Raw genomic sequence first — 9,204 nt, 5'->3', positions numbered from 1 at the left:
AAGAGGAGTCTGTATTTAGATCATACTATGAAGTGCCATGTTATTAAACAATTCTTTACATTTGCTTTGAATGAAAGAAAAACCTATCATATATAATTATCTTTCAAAATTTTAAAAACAAATGTTCCATAAAACTCAAATAATTGAATGATGAATTCTCATATGATCTTAGTCTTCTATTCCTACTAGATTAGTTCACATATGCATTTATATTTACTTTTTGCTTCCAGAGCTCAAGAACAAGTTCCTGTATCTGGGGTCCAATGAGCAGGTTCAGACATGTGGTTCCTTGAGTCATTTGGTGGTATGTAAGATGGTGATACCTAGAAGGAATTTCATCATTGTTGCTGTGTTAGGAAGGAACAGAGAAGACAATATCCTGTTTCCTGTCTTGAGAATAGTGACAGAAACCAGTATTATACAGATGGAGGAAAAAAACACAATGTGAGAAACAACTGTAAGGTTCTCTTGGCCAAATTCTTGCTGGTTTGATTAGATTAATCCCATTTCTGTCTCCAAAAAGGCCTGTGCAGATGGCCAGAACCACCTTAAAACCTTAAATGGTATTTATTTTCTAGAGATTTATATTTAATATCTCTCTCTGTCTCTCTGTCTCTCTGTCTCTCTGTCTCTCTCTGTCTCTCTCTCTCTGTCTCTCTCTGTCTTCTCTGTCTCTCTGTCTCTGTGTCTCTCTCTCTGTCTGTCTCTGTCTCTGTCTCTGTGTCTGTCTCTGTCTCTCTCTCTCTCTTTCTCTTTTCTCCAGTACAGTGATTGCAGGGGACTGAAGAGAGTGTCAGATTCTCTGGATCTAGGATCACAGGCTCCTGTGAGCTACCCAGTCTGGGTGATGGAAATCAAACTCCAGTTCTCTGCAACAGCAGTGTGTGCTCTTAACCACCAAACAATCCCTTTAGCCTAAAGGATTTTACAGAGTGATAGCTCCATTTTGAGCTGCTTCTTCCTACCTGTAGTAACTTTAATTTCTACTATAAAAATAAACCTGCAGTGCATCCCACCTCTAGAATTTGATGAGCTGGTAAGTACTAAAAAGGTAACAGCCTAGAGGAGGAAACTGGATTAAATCAAGACAAGGATTGGGTATAGAAAAGGACAGCTTCAAATCAACCCCTGCTGTAATTTCTACAATGTCTCTGCCATAATCTCAGTATTCAGCATCTTCTTTTTTATCCGATATTCATCCTCTTTGCTAGCTTGTGATTAATTACATGAGACCAAAAATAACAACATAAATGCAGGATCCTGAGGCCTATTCAATAAGCTCCAAACTGCACACTCCTGGACTCTCTTCTGAGACCACAATCAACATCTTAACATATTACAATTTGAAAACAATATCTGGGGAGGTCAGTTTCCTCTACACCTGCTTCCTACGGTCATATGTCTCTTCATCATAGACAGCAAAACTCCCATAAGAAGCTTGCAAAGCAGTGTATTAGACTACTGTGATGGATAATATTGACAGTTTACAGTATGTAGAACATGGCAGGAGTTAATCCTTTGTCCTTACCCATTACAGAACATCAAAATTAGACTAAATCCTGGGGTACCTGTGAGTATTCTGGGAAATAGTTCCAAAATCCAAGGAACAGTATCCTTGACTGGAGGAAAGTAGCAGTGAGGCAGAATGCCAGCATTCTTCTTTGTATGTGAAAGAAATGAGAACTAGTGATGTGTGTGAGACTGACCAAGGACATATTCTTCAGGAAATTATCAGCCCTTTTCACTTACTGTTCCTTCTTGGTTTTCAATATACTGCAAAAAAGGCACTTTTCCTTTTTATATTTCTATCTTTATATCTGAAAGAGCACAGGCAGCAAAAAAACAACAAATATAATAGAAGAACAATATGTCAACTGCTTTCAAGCATGCCAGAAATAATTTGAAATGAAATCAGGATTTAAGTGTTAACAGCTTTGATGATTTGTTCTCCCTTAGTTTTTGCTTTATTACTTTGCTCCTAACAACCTTTCCCACCCATTTTCTGTACCTTCAAGTTTAAAACCACAGCCATTTGGAAAAAGTAAGTTCTTTGCACACTGGCTATAGACATTTATTTGCAAAAATATATTTTTTAACATTTTGTGTGCATCTGTGTGTGTGTGTCTGTTTTTTTTTTTTCCTCTCTATTTCTGCGTGAGTGTTTGTGTGAGTGACCTGAATATATAGATTAGAGACAAAAAGTGTTGAGTTGATTGCATCCTTCTAGCATGTTGGTTCTGAGAATGGAACTCAGGTCATCATGAATGACAGCAAGTACCTTTACTGATGCACCATCTTCCCAACTTGAACATAAGCCAATACTAATTTTCACATTTACTGAATTACCATAATAGAATTATGCCATAATCTGAGATCTATCCTTTCATTCTCACAATGGTCCAATCCTATTGCAGCTGTTCAGAAACTCATCATATATTTTACAGATTCATGGATTTAATTAAGGCTTATAATATGCAAGCACATGTGTACACATTTACCTCAAACAAATATCTCTCTTGAGATATTTTTTTCAGCAAACTCTTATGGAGTAGGGGGATTTTCAACATTATATTTGAATCCTGTAGACCCTGATATGTCACTTTCAAATGTGTGTCTTTGCCACCAGGTGTATTTGGGAAGGGAGATATGAACGCAACTCTGGAAACAGAGTCAGCCACCCCTCTTTAGATGAAATTTATATGAATCATTCGTAAGGATTCCCCCCCCCTCACTATCACAGGAAAGGGGACAAATCTAAATTACTAAAAATTCAGCAATGGAAATTCTGTAAACAAAGGAAAAATATCATCTGTGTTCTATGCTATGCAAGCCATCATTTCACTTCTTTTGTCTCAGAGCTATTATAATTATGGATATCATGTTTTAATTACTCCAGGTACTGTGGGATTGAGACTTGTGACTATTTGGCTGAATAAATATCTCAATCCTTAGAAGGTCTGATAATTAATTTAGCTCCAATAATCATATAATAACAGCTTTAAAGAACAGAATCTACTTCAATATGTGTGAATGTAGAGGAAATAGCAATGATCTAAAGGACTTAGCAGGCAGGCTCTCTTTCCTTCCCAGAATTCCCACCACCCATTGCAGGCCTTACAACATGCCATGAGATTGAGCTGCATCTGTCCAGATTTCTAGGTCATAATTAGGAAGACATATGTCTTAGTTTGTGTTTTCTTACTGTGAAGAGACACCATGACAATGACAATTCTTATCAGCAAAAGCATTCAGTTGGGACTGTTTTACAGGTTTAAAAGTTTAGCCAGTTAGTATTATGGGGGTATTATTGGTTCGAATGGCAGCTGGGAGGCAGATATCATGCTGAAGAAGGAGTCAAGAGTTCTACATACATACTGGATTAGCAGACACCAGGAAGAAAGAGTGAGCCACTAGGACTGGGTTAAAGTTTTAAATCTCAAAGCCCATCTCCAGTGACACACATCCTCCAACAAGGCCAGTCCTCCTAATGTCAATTCCTAAGCATCCAAATATACAATCCTATAGGAGTTCAGGATTATTGGAGCCACCATAACAGAGCTATTTCTTTTCGTCTGTCTTTTTGCATTTAGATACAAAGCACAGACTAACTACACTTTTAAATTCTCTGACTAAATGCGATGGCTAATCTTAGTTGTCAGGTAGCTTTAATTACATACCCAAACTGCTGGTTACCTGTGGGAGATTTTCTTTGATTAGAGTGTTTGAGCTGGAAGATGAACCCTAAATCTGGGCCATAACTTCTGGTGGTAGCCCACATAAAGGACATGAAAGAAGGAAAGTTTTCTTTTTGCCTGTTTGACCTTACTTTTGCTAATATATCCTATTGCTGCAGCTCCTCCACTGATAGCAGAGCCAGCATGTTTAAGTTTCTATTATAGACAAAGTCAGGAGTTCTTCAGGACACTGGTGCCAGATTAGGACAGCTGAGACATCCAGGCTTATGGATTGAACAACTATAGGATTCTTGGCTTTTCAAGCATGAGCTAGTTTGCATCCTATAAGCCAATGAAGTAAATTCCATGTATAAATGTATCAATTCTGCTTACATAGAAAACCTGATTAATACACTAATGCTTTGGGGATTCTTTCTTCTTCTAAGGCTACTCCTCTTGCATTGGCACTGTCTGCTATTCCCTTCAATGCTTCTCCTTTCTATTATCCTCCTCTGAGCAACTACAAAATTTCTAGCTTGCTTCCTTAGCTTTTCCATTTAAACTCAATAAAGTGGTCTTCTAACTTTAATTTGAGCCCATTCTTTGCCCTAAAATTTCTGTTTGTGTCCATTCTTACCTTCTCATGTTACTTAAACTATCAACCCCTAAAAAAAATTCTGGTTTTATAGGTATCATATAAAGGTTTTCCTGGAAACCCCTAAGATTTCTTGTAATATTTTTTCTTGTCCTTTATTTTTTTATTTGTTGGAAAATTAACCCATTCCCACATCCCTGGATTACATAAAGATTAGCAGTAAAGAAAAAAAGCCTGCTGGTTTATTACTAGCATGAAGATGTAATAGGAATATGAATACAATAACATGTTGGAATTTCTGGACCTTTTGTATGAGTCAGTGAAATTTGGTTATCTCAGCAATGACATAGAGAAAAGTTATTTTATTGCTTTCCTTTTAGGCCAGAGGCCTGACTGGGGGCACCAAGAAATTAGAGTCACCCACATTTCCCCAAAGAAAATCAATGAAAGAAATCAATGATGGAACTGAAACAGTGTATTGTGCTGTGATATATAGGGAGAACACATCTATGACTAACTTGCAGTTTGAAAAAAAAAAGAAAAATGTAAAATTCTGTTATTAGAATATTAAGGGTCAGAGTCTCAGCTCTAGCAGTGCTATCAAGTCAGACTTGACAGCCAACCTTCAAAAGACTAATTACAAAGTCTAGTGAAATTTAGAAAAAAAAATAATGTATTCAATGTATCTGACAGTTTAGCTACAGAAGGAACTGACCAGCAGACTCCAAAATAGGACATAAGAACAATAGGTGGAAAGCACCCCAGCTGGACCACAAAGTGGGTAGGTCTTCAAAATAAGGTTTACGGAAGAATAGATGCTAATGATCTTTAAATGTCTGTAAAAAGCAAACTTAGGGGTCCTGGTTAGGAAAGTATGCACAGAAGAATACTGTATATATATATATATATATATATATATATATATATATATATATATATTCTTGCTTTTTACACATCTGTTTATAATGGAAAAAATGTGGGCAAAATAGATTTACAAGTAAAGCATGCCTCTTTTCTAGAAAGGAGCACTTGTGGGAAACAAAGATGAGAGAATGTTGAAGAGAAGAATATAAACACAGAGCATGACATGGTGGAGGCTGTTGGTGCTTTGCTTGGGACTCTCTTTGTCTACATGGGTAGCCATGCTTCCTTCTCTGTTCCAATTAAAGTCTGTTTGAATTATTATTGTGCATAGTATGACATCTTTTCTTTTGTGAGTACGAAAAACAAGACTGATGCTGAGGGAGAGAGGTCACATTGAGAAGAGGAACAAATATGTCTAGTTAGCTTCCCAGTCCACATTCAAGTGCATTATTTGGGGTTGAGGTTTAAATAGAGTGCAAGTGTTATGCATAGGAAAGTTGTCCCATAAGAATGTCTGGTCCATTCCATCACTAGTCTCAGCTGCATTCTCTCCAGTAACATGATCTGTCAAGGAGTAATTCTTTCTATGGTAGAAATGTTCCTTCCTATGAATACCATCCTAGAGACTCAGAATTATCTTCTTCTTCTAGCATAAGATTCCATAGGAAACTGTAACTTCTTAGGGTACATTTTCTCAATAGTCTGATAGATCAAGGGAGTGGTGCAGCTGTCTCTCAAATAATACCCTTCGTGCCAGAACAGCTATAATTTGAACTGTTTCCCACAGTGGAGCATCACCTTAAAAGTAGTTACAGGGTTACTGTGGTGCCAAGAAACCTACCATACTTGGGTGAAACCTAGTTCACTATGTTGTAGATGATTTATCTGTCAGATCTATGGGTCTGGAATTTGAAGTAAACTTGGAGAAAGAACAACTCAGCAAAGAATAGACTAGTGAAAGATCTGTGGAGTCCCTTAGATAACTATAGATTTTAGACAGGAGGAGTGACCTCAAGGGACAGAAAATAGTGGTCAATAAATGTCATTTATACCCTCATGAGGCAGGCATTTCAATCTTTACTGACAGTTGATCTTCCTGCCGATAGCAGAGAAGCCTCAGATATATCCTTTCTCAACTTTGGGAAGAAAGAACAGAGGCAGGGTGGGGGTGAGAAAGTGATATGGGCACAGGGGAAAAATTCCTGAAAAGAACAGCAATGGCTTGTGCTGTAAGATTGAGAACCTACAAATGGGACCTCATAAAATTGCAAAGCTTCTGTAAGACAAAAGACACTGTCAATAAGACAAAAAGGCCACCAACAGATTGTGAAAGGATCTTTAGCAATCCTAAATCTCACAGGGGACTAATATCTGATATATACAAAGAACTCAAGAAGATAGACTCCAGAAAAACAAATAACCCTATTTAAAAATGAGGTATAGAGCTAAACAAAGAATTCTCAACTGAGGAACACTGAATGGCTGAGAAGCATCTGAAAAAATGTTCAACATCCTTAATCATCATGGAACTGCAAGTCAAAACAACCCTGATATTCCATCTCACAGCAGTCAGAATGGCTAAGATCAAAAATTCGGGTGACAGCAGATACTGGTGAGGGTGTGGAGAAAGAAGAACACTCCTTCATTGCTGGTGGGATTGCAAGCCTGTACAACAACTCTGGAAATCAGTCTGGCAGTTCCTCAGAAAATTGCACATAGTACTACTGGAAGATCCAGCAATTTCTCTCCTGGGCATATACCCAGAAGGTGTTCCAACTTGTAATAACGACACATGCTCCACTATGTTCATAGCAGCCTTATTTATAATAGCTAGAAACTGGAAAGAACCCAGATGTCCCTCAACAGAGGAATGGATATATAAAATGTAGTACATTTACACAATGGAGTACTGTTCAGCTATTAAAAATAATGAATTTATGAAATTCTTAGACAAATGGATGGATCTGGAAGATATCATCCTGAATGAGGTACCTGAATCACAAAAGAATACACATGATATGTACTCACTGATAAGTGATTATTAGCCCAGAAACTTAGAATACTCAGGATACATTTTGCAAAACACATGAAACTCAAGAAGAAGGAAGACCGAAGAATACTTTGTTCCTTCTTAGAATAGGGAACAAAATACCCATGGAAAGAGTTACAGAGACAAAGTTTGAGCTGAAACAGAAGGAAGGACCATCCAGAGACTGTCCCACCCAGGGATCCATCCCATAAACAACCACCAAACCCAGACTCTATTGCATATGCCAGCAAAATTTTGCTGACAGGACCCTGATATAGCTATCTTTTATGAGGCTCTACCAGTGCCTGGCAAATACAGAAGTGGATGTGCACAGTCATCTATTGAATGGAACACAATGAAGGAATTAGAGAAAGTACCCAAGGAGCTAAAGGAGTCTGCAGCCCTACAGGAGGAACATCAATATGAACTAACCAGTATCCCCCAGAGCTTGTTTCTCTAGTTTCATATGCAGCAGAGGATGGATGGCCTAGTAGGCCTTCAATGGGAAGAGAGGCCTTTGGTCTTGAGAAGATTATATGTCCCGGTACAGGGGAATGCCAGTGCCAGGAAGCAGGAGTGGGTGGTTTGCAGAGTAGGATGGTGGGAGGGTATAAGTGACTTTCTGAGAGGAAACTAAAAAAGGGGATACTATTTGAAATGTAAATGAAGAAAATATCTAATACAAGTAATTAAATATACTTTTAGACTTTTCTTTGGCAGAAAGAAAAAAAAGAATGTTCAGCATGTTCAAGTATCACACATTGAGACACTATTTTCTGAACTCTAAAATATCAAATATTTTGTCACCATCATCTGGACTGGTTAATGTCTTAATCAGTGTTTTTGCTGTGAAGAGACAGCACAACCAAGGCAACTCTCTTAAAAGAAAATATTTATTTGTGGGTTTGCTTTCATTTTCAGAGGCAATCTTATGATCATCATGGTGGGAAGCACATTAGCAGGGAGGCAGGCTTGGTAATTGAGAAGTTTGGGTCAACGCTCCACTACAGAGAAGTAGCTGAGAGCTATATCCTCATCCACAGACAGCAGGAAGAGAAAGGTTTCTGAGCTTGCCATAGGCTTTTGAACCATCAAAGCCCACCCCTAGTGAACTGCTTCCTGCAATAAGATCATATTTTTTAGAGCTTAAGGGGATATTCATATTCTAATTATCATAGTCTTGCTTCTTTAATAGAATTGAGAAACTAAATACATTTTATGCTAGAAATTGTAAATAGAAATACAATAGGCTGTTATTTATTTGTTTCTTTCTCTACATGCTTTATGGCAGTATACACTTATTTTAAGGTATTTTGAATAATTCTGTGTAAATGTGAGTTATCAGAAATGAAAGAAAATCACACCTTATATTTACAACTCTAGAAGGCTCCGTGGCTGTTTAGAACTTCTTGATTACAAACAGTTGGGATGTCACAGACCCAGAGCTAAATTATTTTGGAATATCTTTAGTCCTCTTAGTAGCCATTCAGAGTCCATGCATCTTTTCAATGATCATGTGAACCACTTGTATATTTAGCTATATAAAAGACCTCTAGCTTCTACAAACCTCCAAATTAAGAACATCATTCGAGAAAATCCCCATTCTTTATCAGAGATTTGCAACATTATTTTTAAACCTTCTTTCCTAGCGAAAAGCAAACACTGTATTTAAAATGAGCCTTGATTTACAGCTTACATTTGGTCAATCACTATCAAAGTTCATGCAAACATAGCTATATTCATGTATTATTCCTGGCAACTTAAACCCATAGTCTTTGGTATGGTCAAGCATCCTGAATTATGACAGCCATATTTGACTGCCAATGTAGGATAGACCTTTAACCACTTGGATTATATCTGTATGGTGCATCTTTTCTTTTTTCTTTTCTTTTCTTTTCTTTTCTTTTCTTTTCTTTTCTTTTCTTTTCTTTTCCTTTCCTTTCCTTTCTCCTTCTCCTTCTCCTTCTCCTTCTCCTTCTCCTTCTCCTTCTCCTTCTCCTTCTCCTTCTCCTTCTCCTTCTCCTTCTCCTTCTCCTTCTCCT

This window comes from Mus caroli, chromosome 1 (genome assembly GCF_900094665.2).
Source record: "Mus caroli chromosome 1, CAROLI_EIJ_v1.1, whole genome shotgun sequence".
Lineage (NCBI taxonomy): Eukaryota > Metazoa > Chordata > Mammalia > Rodentia > Muridae > Mus > Mus caroli.
Note: the sequence above shows the minus strand (reverse complement) of the source record.